The 15,802-nt window shown below is 36.1% G+C and overlaps 1 protein-coding gene across 11 annotated transcripts in view; it reads right to left on the reverse strand.

Annotated features, from left to right (window-relative positions):
- The window catches only part of MTMR3 (myotubularin related protein 3), a 127,331-nt gene that overhangs the window by 84,570 nt on the left and 26,959 nt on the right, over positions 1–15,802 (reverse strand). The window lies entirely within an intron of this gene.

Consider the following 15,802-nt stretch of genomic DNA (forward strand, 5'->3'; position numbering starts at 1 on the left):
TTGAAGATATACATATCCTGGGCCTGGCAATTGTGCTCCTAGGTATACACCCTAGAATGCAGATACTGCACCATAAGAAATGCATAAGAATATTCATAGCAGCATTGTTCATAGTAGTCCAAACTGGAAACATCCCAAATGTCCGACAACAATAAAATAATTTGTAGTATATCATATAAAATAACAGCAATAAAAATGAACTTGATCAACACACAATACATGGGAATGCGCAAAAGAAGCAAAGTAGAAAATATGCACAGTATGATTCCATTCAAAAACCGGTAATAGTAAAGTACTGTTTACAAATGCATGCATAGATAACAATACAAATAAAGGCCAGACAGTGATTACCATAAAAGACGGGGTTAGTTATTTCTAAGAGGGAGGCAGAGGGGAATAATATATGTAAAAAGGAACAGAAACCAGGGCAGCCTATCCTATTTCTTGACCTGGGTGGTGGTGACGTGAGTGTTCACTTTATCATTCATTACACTGTACATTTGCATCTCTTGCACTCTGTGTCATATTTCATTAAAAGTACTCAAAAATAAGACAACTTGAGAGAAACAATGCATAAGAATGATAAATTTGTGATGGTGTAACTTCTGGAGCAAGGAAAAGGTATTCAAGAGAGTTCAATCAATTCTGAAAAAAGAGAACAGGGTTTTATTTGGTTGGGAGTGGATGAATCAGCAAATCAACATTAAAGGCAAGAGAGCAAAGCAGCCTGCAAAAATGTAAAAAGATCACAGAAATAAGGAAAAGAATGATGCCTAGTTTCCAAAAGTCATAATGTCTCTCATGCCAGAAGCTACAGATGTCCTGAGGATAACAGACTCTGTTAGGAAGACCACAAATACCATCCTTGTCCAACTCTGCTCGAAATCTTCCCATCTGCTTCCTGTCCTCTTGGGGAGTAGGGAGAAAATACAAACTCAAATCTGACTTTTCCCCCATCATGATCAAAAACATGACCTCAACTAAGGATACTTTGTCTAGAATAGAATTACCTCAAAATTATCATACAAGACAGAAAGTTGTAAAGTTGTTACCAAAACAATGACAAGTTCTTGGGGGTAAGTTGGGGTAGAGAGGATAAATATATTAAGATACTAAAAGAGTGGCAATGTTAACAAGAAAACTATACACGTTACGTAGCTTGGTTATTACAATGTTTCCCCGAAAATAAGACCTACCCAGACAATCAGCTTTAATACTTCTTTTGGAGCAAAATTTAATACAAGACCCAGTATTATACTATATTACATTATATTAACCAGTCTTATATTAATTTTTGCTCCAAAAGGCGCACTGGAGCTGATTGTCAGGTTAGGTCTTATTTTCGGGGAAACACGGTATTAGGTTGGTGCAAAAGTAATTGAGGTTTCAAAGGTTAAAAATAATTGCAAAAACAGCAATTACTTTTGCACCAACCTAATACTTAATGGGTACAAAGATTATGCTTGGGATGATGAAAAAGTTCTGGAAATAGTAGTGATAGTTACATAATATACTTGCTGAATGTACTTGCTGCAACTGAATTGTACTTAAAAATGGTTAAAATGTAAATTTTGTTATGTATATTTTCCCACACAAGATTTTAAAAAAATTGTTAAGACTCTCTGCTTATCAAAGAGACCATTAAGAAAATGAAAAGGCAAGTCACGGAGTGGAAGAAACAGTCATAAAAACTTAACATAAAGGATTTGTGTCCAAAATATATAAAGAATAAACACAAATCAATAACAGAAAGAAAAAAATTTTAATGGGCAAAAGATTTTAATAGAAACTTCACAAAAGACATATAAATCTCCAATAAGCACATTAAAAGATGTGCGTCATCAGTCATCAGGGAATTGCAAGTGAAAACAGCACAATGCATTACCTCTTTCACGCTCACTGGAATAACTAAATCAAAGAGGCTGATAAGAGTAAATGCTGCTGAGGATGGTGAGAAACTGGAATTCAAATATGGCTCATGAAAGTATAAAATGGCATTAGCACTTTGGAGGACAGTTTGGCAGCTGCTTATTAGGTTAAACATATATCTATCCTGTGATCCAGCAATTTGATTAATTCCACAACCAAAGAGAAGTGACAACACGTGACCACGAAAAGGCTTGGATACAAATGTTCACAGCAACTTGACTCATAACAGCCTCATACTGGAAAGAACTCAAAATGTCCAGTAACAGGTGATCAGATAAACAAATTGTGATGTATTTCTACAAATACTACTCAGCAGTAACAATGAATGAACTACTGATATTCACAACAACATGGATGCATCTCAAAATCATTATGTTAACTAAAAGCAGCAAGTTAAAGAGGAATAAGTACTATACGATTCCATTTAAATGAAGTTCAAAAACAGACAAAACTAATAGAAACCAGGACAGTAGTTTGGTGTGGAGAGAAGCATAAATAACCAGAAGGGGGCATGAGGAAACTTTCTAATGTGATGTATACGTTCTATATTGGGATTGAGCAGTGGCTACACAGCTGTAAATATTTATTAAAGCTCAAACTGCATACTTCCATCTGTGCATTTCACTACATAAATTCATTTTAACTTTTAAAAAAATCCTAAAATAGTATCCTAAAGCAGAGACTCTAACCCTCATCCAAAAGTAGCAGTATAGTGTCTCTAGAAAAGATCGCACAACCAGATCATACGCACCACTCCCAAAATCACCAGACTCTTTCAAAGCTGTCTTTCTGAGGGAACGCATCTGAACTCCTGGTCTCACCTATAACCAAAGCACAAGCATTTATAGGTGACCAGTGTTTTGGGTACAGTCTGAGGTTCTTCTTAGGTACTGCAATTTCCATGAAGTTAACTAGCCTCCGAGATCAAGTTCACGACATGATCAAGGGCATGTGTTATATGATGGCTTTAGTCATTCACCTAGTACCTTTTGTCAAGGAAATTGTTGTTTAACCACTTGCTAGCCTGAAAGGCAGAGGAGGAATAATGTTGGATCTTAGAGAACGTTCCAATTTCCTACTTGGAAGAAAAAAGGGTTCTAGTTTCAGCTCCCATCAAGTTTCTCACCTGTTAAAAGTATAGTAATATTCTTATTAATAGTTGCAGCCGCTACCTGAAAGTCCACATTAAATGTTACTCTTTTGTATAAAACAGTGTAGTACCTCCATAAATATAAAGTCATCCCAGAATCATGTCCACCTTGAAAACTTGAAGGAGTTTCATTAAAAATATGTATCTTCAGAAATTAAAGCTTGATTTCGCTCCCTGGGAAAATCAGCACATGGCTTTTGCTCCATTAGCAGGCCTGGGAAGGTTTACAAGGTTATCACAAGAGTGAGGTAAGCACATAACTTAAAGTCACAACTCAGGATAATCAATTTCAAAAGTCTATCTCTACATGACCTCAATGTCTGAATAAAATAAAACAAACTATCAACTCCAATAAGCTCCCCTTCTCATCTGTCAGAGCCATAGTGTTTTGTGGTTTTTATTTTACTGAAATCTATAATAAGAACAATTTGAACTGTGACACTCTTTAACCAGATCTTAAGTTAGAAAATAAAACGAACATAAAACAGTTTAAAAATATCTTAAATTCTAGTATGGACATGTTTTCTTCAAATGAAAATAGTAAAATGTATTATACAATTATACATCAAAATTATAAACATACAGTTTTTCTAAATCATCTACTGAAGACTGAACACATTAACCAGAACAAAGCTGCTTCATGGGTGTGCAACCTGCGCAGTCTCACTGGGCTCCATGCTTGGGTTTAAGGCTCTGCGATAGCCATTTTGAGATTCTTATTAATTTTTGGAAAAGGGAGTCTACAAATTATATAGCCAGTCCCAAGCAAGGATTCTATGGAAAAACAGGAAAAGAATGACCAAGAAAAATTTCTCTGGATTTATAAATCAATACAAATTTCTCCTTAGTATGATCAGAAGTGCATATATGGTTCTAAATTGGAGACTAAGATTTCAGAAAGGTCTACATCTACTGAAGCATCAACTTAAAAAAACAGGCTTTTGGAAGTTTATTTCCATCATTCAGTGATTTTAATCCTTTTACACACCTTTATGAAATGTATTTTGACGTTTATTTCATTAGACCCTAAAATTATATGTAGTGCTATATTATTCACCAAATTTTATATTCTAAAAACTAGTGTTTTATAAAAATAAATCTTCACAAACTTTATGAAAGAAAAAACTGAACAAGCACAACAAGAAGAGAGAACAAGCACCTCCTGAGCCTCAAGACTGCTGTCATCAAAGGTAAACAATATGTGGTAAAGAAAGAAGTCTCCAGAAGAGGACATCTTAGCACTCAGCAGGCATTCAAACAACTAATTTTGAGAAAAAAAGATTCAGTCCTGCTGATAAAGAAATTAAAATTGCCAAATCCGAGTTACAAGACAAAATACAATAAAGCTAAAAACATCAGCAGAAATGACTAGAAAGTAAAATAATATAGAAATTAAAATGGTATATAATAATGAAGCTTAATCCATGATCAATAAATACTTAGTTTTGTCAGCAGTAGCAGTGGGTGCTTGACAGGTTTTGGAAAAGGGGTAAAATAAAAGCCTTTAAATCCAAAAATCACTATCAAATTCTCCAGGATGCCTTTTATCAAAAAGTCAGTAATATAAGGAAAAAAATAAGCATCTTAAAAGTCAAATGTAAAGGATAAGGGGGATCATATTTTTTAATATTATAATTATATATCCTAGACAAAGATATTAACTCAGAAAACTGTGAAGAAAAACAAGTTTGGGGGAATATGGTGAAAACAGAGAAATTTAATCAAGGCAAACATGGCTATTAAATTGAAATCTTGGTGTCACTAAATAATGTTCCACTATAGATTATTATTAAAACTACTGACATTTTTTCAGATGCTAACAAAGCAAGAAATCCATTCACTTTAAAGCTGGACATTTATTAAATATCCTCAGGCTGGGCATTGCTTTCTACCCACTTCCTTAAAGCTTCTGTATTCCAGCACTGAGACAATCTAATCTAGTGGAAGAAAGTCAGGAAATCAGGTTTTCCATTAAACTCCCAGGCTCACCATCCTCAGAGCTGGCATCTAGTACAGGAAAAAGCTCCAGGGTAGGAAGGAAGGCTACTTGCCCTGCATTACTGGGCTGTAACTTTGTGTTGTTAGGGGCACCAGCACAACAGAACAAATAGAACAGCAAGGAAGCAAAAAGCTGACCGGATAAGACAATTTGGTCCACGTGATCAGTATAATAATGAGACTACAACTACCTAAAAGTTCCCAAGCATACCCAAATAATCTGACTTTCAAAAGAAAATTTTTATTATGGGGCTAGGGTAATACTGTAACGAAACTGGTGACGTTAAGGAATCTTTTAATTTTTCTTCAATCTGATCTTGGTCCAAATTGCAATTGTAAACTACAGAATAGGAAGAGTTGCAAATCCATCGAAGGGATTTCAGAATGGATTTTATCTCCAGCTTCTAAACTTTTCCCTGGAAAAGGATAAAAGGGGAGAAGGGACTATTCAGCCAAACAGTAAATCTAATCAGAAAGGTAAATTACTTTGCAAAAATCAGGATTTAAGACTAGATCTCCTGCTTTTTCTTCCTTTATTCTACTCCCCACGGCTTGTAGTAGAGTGGAGGAATATGATTTCCCCTTTTTACTCTACAGTATCACTTCAGTTTCTGCTGTTTTAAACAACACGTTCAAGTAGCATATTAATGTTTAAAATAAGAATTTAAAAGGTACATTAGCATTTTAAAGAGTTTACTTTTCAGGCATTTGTGCACAGCTTTAACACAGCCTGACCTTGCCTCAAAACCTAATTCAAGCATGTATTAGCTCTGTAATCTTGAGCAGGTCACTTTTCATTAACATGCTTCTAACAGCAACAATATCTCATAGTATCATTATAAGGGTTAAGTGTACCTAGCACTTAGTAATCACACACATGTTAGCTATTACCACTAATGCCCTGTTATATATGAATAACTAGTTACACCACGCACTCTCTAGGTATCTTTTTTTTGAGTTCTCAAAAGAAATATAATTATTTCCTCTGACCAAACAACCTCACAGGATTATTGGGAGAATAAACCAATACAGTTGACCCATGATCAACAATGAGGGTTAGGGGCTCTGACCCCCAACACAATCGAAAATCCACATACAACTTTTGACTCCCCCTAAACTTAACTACTATAGCTTACTGTTGACCGGAAGCCTTATCAATGATATAAACAGTCGATTAATACATATTTTGTATGCTATATGTATTATATACTGTATTCTTACAATAAAGCTATAATATATTTTTAAGAAAATCATAGTTTGTCTATGAGTTTTTTCAAATTGTTACAAATCTCCAAAAATTTTTCCAAAATATTTATTGAAAAAAATCCACATATAAAGTGGACCCATGCAGCTGGGTCCAGCATTGTTCAAGGGTCAACTGTATACATTAAAAAACTCTTAAAAGGTCTTCATCATGTAAGTATCCATTACTCAGTTCACAAGAGACCAGTTAAAATAGTGCATCTAGAGCTCAGTTTGAATACTATCATAGAACAATACAGGCTTAGTTAAACTAGTCTAAAAAGATATTTAAATATTTTGTTAAACAAAACCAAACTCTGAATAAACACCATTATCTTTATATTTAAAAGCTAGGATTTACTCAACTATGAGCCAATCACAGAGCTATGTACTTTTCATACATCATCTCATTTAATCATCATAGGATTGTTGAGGTAGCTACTACTTATTCCATTTCACAGTGAGGCCTCCAAGTCTCTCAAGGATTAAGTAATTTGCCCAAGGTCAAAGAACTAGTACATTCCTGGGGGCTAGCCCGGTGGCTCAAGCGGTTAGAGCTCCATGCTCCTAACTCCGAAGGCTGCCGGTTCGATTCCCACATGAGCCAGTGGGCTCTCAACCACAAGGTTGCCAGTTCAATGCCTTGAGTCCCGCAAGGGATGGTGGGCTCTGCCGCCTGCAACTAAGATTGTACACTGCACCTTGAGCTGAGCTCCGGATGGCTCAGTTGGTTGGAGCGCATCCTCTCAACCACAAGGTTGCCGGTTCGACTCCTGCAAAGTATGGTGGGCTATGCCCCCTGAAACTAGCAATGGCAACTGGACCTGGAGCTGAGCTGCGCCCTCCACAACTACGATCGAAAGGACAACAACTTGAAGCTGAACGGCACCCTCCACAACTAAGATTGAAAGGACAACAATTTGACTTGGAAAAAAGTCCTGAAATTACACACTGTTCCCCAATAAAGTCCTGTTCCCCTTCCCCGATAAAATCTTTAAAAAAGAAAAAAATAGAAAAAGAACTAGTACGTTCCTAAATTCTAAAGCGTAGAATGGACACCTCACCATGACGTGACATGATCACCTGAATGCAGTTTTCCCCTAAAACGACAGGATCGTTTCAAATTCTACAAATATGACAATGTATAATAAAGTACTGACACTTAGATACTAAGGAAAGAGGTATTCTAAATTTTACATTAAAATGCAAATCTAACAAGAGAAAATTCTAGAAATTACATGTAAAAGAGAAAAATTGTGCGCCAGAATATCCAAACGGGGCATGAGGAAAAACCACCACCTTCTCCGAGTAAGTACTCCATTATGGATAGTTGCTCATTTGGTTATATGTGTGCAAAGACCTTTAGTGTCCTGAGTTTGATTTCCACAAGAAAACCTACTCACTTCCTATCCACACATCAACTGCCTTAAAAATGTGTACTATCATAGGGAGAACAGGTTAGGAGAATAAATGTGACTTGGACAAGCACACCATCTCTGTGGGGGGTGATGACAACTAAAACTGTTCTGTTGGTTTATAGTATCATCTTGGTACTTTGTAGTGTCAATGTGCAAAGGACACTGACAGACTTAAGTCTGATTAAGTACCTCTCAGTTCAAAAATTACGTGATGATACTGGAATGTAGCATGCCTGGTGACAACCCAATGAAATACAAGTGGAAGTCAGCAAGATGCATTTTAATTCTCAAGTTTCAAAATGTCCTGACCAATAGTAAAACAAGCTGTATATGCATTGAGTTAAGAAGTTTAAAAACTTACTAAAAATTCTGATGATGTAAGAACCTGAGGTAACGTGTGAAATATTTTGCCAGCTCTGAGGTGTACCTAAAAACTCAGATATAAGATTATCCTCAAAATTCAACTATAAAAACCTCTACAGGATTGCTCTGTGGTTACATAAAAGAATGTCCTCACCTTAGTCTTAAGAAATAAACTCTAAAAGTATTTAGAAGCAAAGAGGCACGCACAGTGCCTCCAACTTCTGTTCAAATGGTTCAGGAAAAAAAAAAAGAACAAAGGAAAGCAAATCATAAAACATGAGATAAAATGTAGACCACTGATGAAGGGCATTGTTAAGTTGCTCATATTATTTCTGTAACTTTTATTAAATTTGAAATTACATCAAAGCAAAAAAATATTTTTTTAAATCCAACACAAACATAACAGATTAACGTTGTTCAATTAGTCTGTAGGTACATTATGTTACTTTATTAATCTATATTTTCTTTATGAAGAAAATCCAAATAAAAAAGAAAGTTGCACTCTAGTCCCATGAGGAAGGCTGCAGAAGACTCCCCTAGAATGATGTTATTAGTCATCTGAATCTCGTAATTCTCCTTGCGCACTTCCGTGTCTTCCAAGCAATCTGATTATATAATAACTTTACTAAGAGGTTAGGTATGCCACTCCAGTGCTCTTAAACTTACAACCAAAAAAAGAAACGTTTTAAAAAGAACTTTTACTATAAAACTACAAAGGCACTACAGCGTAGTGGTAGAAGTCAAAATAGTGATGAACTCTTTAGGTATGCATTGACTGGGAAAGGGTGGAAGTCTAAGTGGAGATCTGTCTGTAAATGTTCTATCTTAATCCAGGTGGGTCCATACCGATGTTAAAAGTTATCAAGCTTTAAATTGAAGGCTACTACACTTTATTATATGTGTATCTCAATTTAAAAAAAAAAATTAAAACAAACAAGAAGTGCTTCCAGAGAAGTTCTCAATTCAAATCCAAAACCCAGAATACAACAGACTGACACAGACTGCACTGGTACTCAAGATTTGTACCCATTTCCTGTAATCTTGATTAACGTGAGTATACCAATGAGACGGGTATTTTTTAAAAGAATAACCATTGCAGAGCTTTGAGGAGAAGGTATGTAATGAGATTAAGGCACATGCAAAGAAGAAAGCAGAGCTGGCTATTAGGAGATCCCACCAAATAACATACAATCTTGATCATTCTGTAACATTAACTATCTTATAAAAGGGCTAGAAATCAGGTTAGACACACTCCCCTTTACTGTCTTAATTTACTTGAAAAATAAAAAACGTGGAGACGGGTTTTCTCTTCCCCCTTTTAAGGAGACTACAGGAATAAAAAATTATTTTTTAAAAATACAGCTTTGGCAAAAAGTAAACACTATCACTTTGGATGTTGTCCTTTATTCAAAACAATGTCTGCAGGTACAGGACAATATAAACCAAAATCAATGCATGTAATGGTAAACAGTACAATGAAACTAACATTTAAGAAGCAAGTATGGAAATAGATAGGGGTAGATCAGCTACTGCTATCTTCCTTCCACTGGGCTATCTCATTTCAGAGATTCAAGTACTGTTAACCTTGTTGTGTCAGTATTTCCACTGCAGAATTTAAAACAAATTTTTTTTCTAATTAAACAATGAAGTAAAGTTGCCAAGCTACTATTTAGAAACCATTCTCAACTTTAAAAAAAATTCAAGATTTTTTAGCCAAAACTCTGTAAAGTTAACCTTTCTTTTTTTTAATTTTTTTTTAATTGGGGAATATTGGGGAACAGTGTGTTTCTCCAGGGCCCATCAGCTCCATGTCGTTGTCCTTCAATCTAGTTGTGGAGGGCGTAGCTCATCTCCAAGTCCAGTCTCCATTTCAATCTTTAGTTGCAGGGGGCACAGCCCACCATCCCATGCGGGAATTGAACCGGCAACCTTGTTGTTGAGAGCTCGCGCTCCAGCCAACTGAGCCATCTGGCCATCTGGCTGCCCCTCTGGGGGTTCAGCGGCAGCTCATTGCCTTCATCTAGTTGGGCAGGGTGCAGCTCACTGGCCCATGTGAGAACTGAACTGGCAACCCTGTTGTTCGGAGCTCATGCTCTAACCGACTGAGCCATCCAGCTGCCCCAATAAAGGTAATCATTTTTAAGTTCACTTTCTTAGTAACAAACTGAATATAATCATAAACTCAGAAGTCCACATAAAATGTCTGGGAATGACCATTTTTATTAAATTCTGTAATAGGCAAAACTAATCTATAGTGACAGAGATCCTATCAGTGGTTTGCTAGGGCTACAGGGAGAACTGACAGCAAAAGTACATTAGGGGGGCCGGCCCAGTGGCTCAGGCAATTAAAGCTCCATGCTCCTAACTCTGAAGGTTACCGGTTCGATTCCCACATGGGCCAGTGGGCTCTCAACCATAAGGTTGCCAGTTCAATTCCTCAAGTCCCGCAACGGATGGTGGGCAGCGCCCCCTGCAACTAAAATTGAACACGGCACCTTGAACTGAGCTGCTCCTAAGCTCCCAGATGGCTCAGTTGGTTGGAGCGTGTCCTCTCAACCACAAGGTTGCTGGGTCAACTCCCATAAGGGATGGTGGGCTGTGCCCCCTGCAACTAGCAACGGCAACTGGACCTGGAGCTGAGCTGCGCCCTCCACAACTAAGACTGAAAGGACAACAACTTGACTTGGAAAAAAGTCCTGGAAGTACACACCCCAATAAAAAGTCCTGTTCCCCTTCCCCAATAAAAAAAACACACGTTACAACTCAGTAACAATTTTAAAATGATAAATTTAAAAATGGGCAATGAATCTAAATAAACATTTCTCCAAAGAAGATATACAAATGGCTAATAAGCACATGAAAAGATGCTCAACATCATTAGTTATTAGGGAAATGCAAATCTAACCCACAATGAGATACTAGTACTTCACACCTATTAAGATGGCGATTGTTTAAAAACCAAAGAACAGAAAATAATAAAGGGTTGGCTAGGTGTGGAGAAATTGGAACTCTTGTGCATTTGCTGGTGGAAATGTAAAATGCTGCAGCCACTGTGGGAAAAAGTATGGCAAGTCCTCAAAAAAATTAAACAAAATGACCATATAATTCAACAATTCCACTTCTGGGTATATACCCATCAAAACTGTAAGCAGGGAGTTGAACAGGTATTTGTACATCCATGTTCATGGCAGTATTATTCACAATAGCCAAAAGGTAGAAGCAACCCAAGTGTTTGTCAACAGATGAATGGATAAACAAAACATGGGGTGTGTGTTTGTGCGTGTGTGTGTGTGTATACAAGGTTGGACAACTAAGCTCACAAACTCATCCTAGAAAAAGTGCTACATACCTCGTTGCTGAATATCACTACGGTCACCTTCGAAGTACTCCCCTTGGAAAGCTATGCACCGACGCCAGCGCCTAGTCCACCCTTCAAAGCAATTTTGAAATTCTTTTTCTGGAATGGCCATCATGGCTGTCGTCGTATTACCCTTGATGTCCTGAATGTCATCAAAATGTCTTCCTTTCAATATTGCCTTTATCTTTGGGTAAAGAAAGAAGTCATTGGGGGCCAGATCAGGTGAGTAGGGAGGGTGTTCCAATCCAGTTATTTGTTTACTGGCTAAAAACTCCCTCACAGACAGTGCCGTGTGAGCTGGTACACTGTCGTGATGCAAAGCCATGAATTGTTGGCGAAAAGTTCAGGTCATCTAACTTTTTCACACAGCCTTTTCAGTACTTCCAAATAGTAAACTTGGCTAACTTTTTGTCCAGTTAATACAAATTCATAATGAATAATCCCTCTGATATCAAAAAAGGTTATCAACATCATTGCAACAAGTTCACGAACTTAATTGTCAAAGACCTTGTATGTATGTATACATACATACATGCAATGAAGTACTGTCCAGCTTTATAAGGAAATTCTCACACATGCCACAACATGGATGAACCAATGGCATTATGCTAAACAAAATAAACCAGTCACAAAAGAACAAATGTAATATGATCCCAGTTATATGAGGTACTTAGAGTAGTCAAATTCAGAGACAGAATATAGTATCCCTAGGGACTAGGGAAAGGAATGAATAGTGTTAGTGTTTAATGGGTCAGTTTCAGTTGTGGAACATGAAAAAGTTCTGGAGCTGGATGGTGGTAACAGTGGCATAACAATGTAAACGTACTTAGGGCCACAAAACTATTCATTTAAAATTAGTTGAAATGGTAAATTTCATGTTATGTGTATTTTACCACAATGAAATTATATGTATGTGTGCATATATATAAAGTAAAAGGAGTAAAGTGAAACAAGAATTTCAGAAAATTAATAAACAATGTATTAAAAATAAATAAAACATCCTAAGCTCCCCCAAGAGAAATTCCCTAAAAAATTAACAAGTGTTCGTTAAGATATTGTAGCATTACAAGAGGACATCCCCCCCCAAAAAAACAAACCAAAAAAAACCTTGTGCAGTTTTTGTTATAACTATGACATTAAATTGGCAAGTTTTAAATCTTTAAGATAAACAATATTTTAAAAACTGAAGAAATTAAATAGTCATTCAAATAATCTTCAACTAAGAATACCAAACGACAGGAAAAAAAATAGAAGAAACAAAACACACAAGGTTTAGCTTTTACATTTGGTCAACATCAATCTTAGGTCAAATGTGATTTATATCCATGTTTTGTATCAAAGCTTGAACAATCTACTCTAGAGAATTATTTACAGTATGTAAGTTTTTCTGTTTTTTTCTTTTTTAAGGCTTTATCCATAATAGCTGTACAACACTGGTCTCGACATGACTTCGTTTGCCTCTAAGATTCTTTTTCTACCATTCAAAATGTTTAAATATCAACCATTTCTTGTTATGTAGATATGAAACATAAATGTGCAAATGATTATAACACAACATTCAAATATTCTAAATATTAGTAGGCACCAAAATTGAACACACTCATAAATTTAGCAAGATCAAGTTCCATATACAGACTTTAGCTTGAGCATTTGTATTCCTAAAGTCTTAATTTTAGCCATGAATTTCCTGATGGGCTTATTTTTACATAGTAAGATTCCAACAAAATGTTCTTTTCTCTAGCCTGTTACAGATGGTTTAATTAGCAGATATGAGTCACTTAGCATAATATACAGAGACCTAATAATTTTTTTCGTTAATAAAGAATAACTAATGAGTTCCTGAGTTATCTAAGATTTTTAAAGCAAATTACCTAAATTTTAAGAAAAATAAAAAGCACAGGTAAAATAAAATGCACACATAAAGTCATCAACCAGTATCCTAAATAAAGTTAGATATTTTAAATACACTGTAAACATAATTATACTGAGTTGAGTTTAATCTAGAAAAATATTTCCTACAGATTAAAACCAGGACTAGAAACATGCCCAAAGATGATTATAATTAATAGTCCCAAAATACTTAATTTCAAAAGCCAAATGTCTTATTAGGCATGTATCACTGCTTTACAACAATAATTTTACGTAATAATCCCTTGATGAGAAAACTTCCCTTTCTCCCTTCTTGGCTAGCTTTTGCTTTCAATGTATATGAAATTGGAAGTTTAAACCACTTCACCAAACGTATCAGTGACAAATCAATCCAAGGCAAGACAGAATGTTAATTACTTTTAAGTATGTACACTTTTGGTATAAAGAATAAAAATGTGCCATGCTAAAGAATTAAGAGATGGGGCCTACAGAAAACGTTTTTTTCCCCCAGAAAAAAAGAAAAAAGGACAGGAAGCATAAAATAAGGAAACTTAATTAATGACTCAGTGACTACTAGCAAAACTATGTAGTCATATGATATTTTTCCCTAAAACATTAAGAGCTGTAATTTTAGATTTTAGCCTGATACTAAAATATCTCTTGGTGAGGAAAGAAATAAGACAATTCAATTAACTGTACAAAAAGACAATCCTTCCTTTGTATTCTTAAAGGCAAATAATACTGTGTACCTCTACCTTTTAGAATCCACAACCATTAGCATCATTTATTTTTAGTTAAAATTCCCTTTACTCTTAACATATGACATGATATATTCCCTTTAAATTAAGAGTTGATTGAGAATTTCCAGACAGATTCTGGTAAAACTCCCAGTGTCCCAAAAGAAAGCAGAAGACTATCTTAACCATTCAGCATATTTGACCTACTTGATTCAACAAGCAACTTATACATGAGTAAATCCCCAACGTCTATGCTTATTCCCTTTCCTTTATAAGGCTACAAACTAAATGAGGTCAGAGACTATGTACTCTTGTTTACCACTGCATCCACAAGGCTTAGGGCATAACAGTGCCTAGTAAATATTTATTGTATTAATAAGCCTAAGCCAAATCCTATTAGGTTGGTGCAAAAGTAATTGCCGTTTTTGCAATTATTTTTAACCTGTTAAAACGCAATTACTTTTGCACCAACGTAAATATAAAAGAAACAGCCAAAGATATTAAAGAGAAAATGCTTCAAAGCATTTCAAGGTAGAGAAAATGTTTCAAGGCAAAGAAAAAGCTTCAAAGAGCTCCTACCTGCTTAAAGTTCAAAATTAATTAGAATACATAAAAGTTATTTTAAATTACATGACCAATTTAGAGGTGCTTATTTAACATCAGGGACTCATCTTTCAGTACATCAAGAAGTAAAGCATTATTCTGGCACACCTTGGGAGATTAGTGTAAGAAAGAACTATACAGAGGGTGCCAAAAAAATGTATACACATTTTAAGAAAGGAAAAACTGTATTAAAATTGTAATACTCAACATATACCTATAACAAAAGATGAATACAAGTCATGTTTGACTTCTGCAATTATAAGAGGTGTTCAAAGTGGTTACCATCAGCGTCCAGACACTTCTGATTACGGCGAACTACTGCTTGAGCAAGTTGACCAGTGTCCACTTGCATACATTTTTTTTTGGCACCCCTGGCATATATATAAAGTTCCAAACAGCACAAGTACTCATCATGCTCCCAACACTTCCCTTCCAGTAAATCTCAAGTCAGATAACACCAGATATTATTCACATGTTCTAAATGAAACACAAACTCTGCAGTAGCAACATAAAACATTTAATGAGGGGTCGGCCCAGTGGCTCAGGCGGTTAGAGCTCCATGCTCCTAAATCCGAAGGCTACCGGTTCGATTCCCACATGGGCCAGTGGGCTCTCAACCACAAGGTTGCCAGTTTGATTCCTCGACTCCTGCAAGGGATGGTGGGCAGTGCCCCCTGCAACTAAGATTGTACACTGCACCTTGAGCTGACCTCCGGATGGCTCAGTTGGTTGGAGTGCGTCCTCTCAATCACAAGGTTACCGGTTCGACTCCCACAAGGGATGATGGGCTGCACCCCCTGCAACTAGCAACGGCAACTGGACCTGGAGCTGAGCTGCGCCCTCCACAACTAAGACTGAAAGGACAACAACTTGACTTGGAAAAAAGTCCTGGAAGTACACACTGTTCCCCACTAAAGTCCTGTTCCCCTTCCCCAATAAAAGCTTTAAAAAAAAATTTAATGATTTCAGGTGGGAAAAAGTACTCTATAATTTCAAGATAAATAAGCAACTTCCCTGTATCAAATGATCTCTTGCAGTTTTCAAATCCCATTTAATCGTTAGCAAACACTATTTACTCAAAAAATCTTCAAGCTACACAAAGATCTTACTTATCCATATATATATATATATATAT

This window comes from Rhinolophus sinicus, linkage group LG16 (assembly GCF_036562045.2).
Source record: "Rhinolophus sinicus isolate RSC01 linkage group LG16, ASM3656204v1, whole genome shotgun sequence".
Classification (NCBI taxonomy): domain Eukaryota; kingdom Metazoa; phylum Chordata; class Mammalia; order Chiroptera; family Rhinolophidae; genus Rhinolophus; species Rhinolophus sinicus.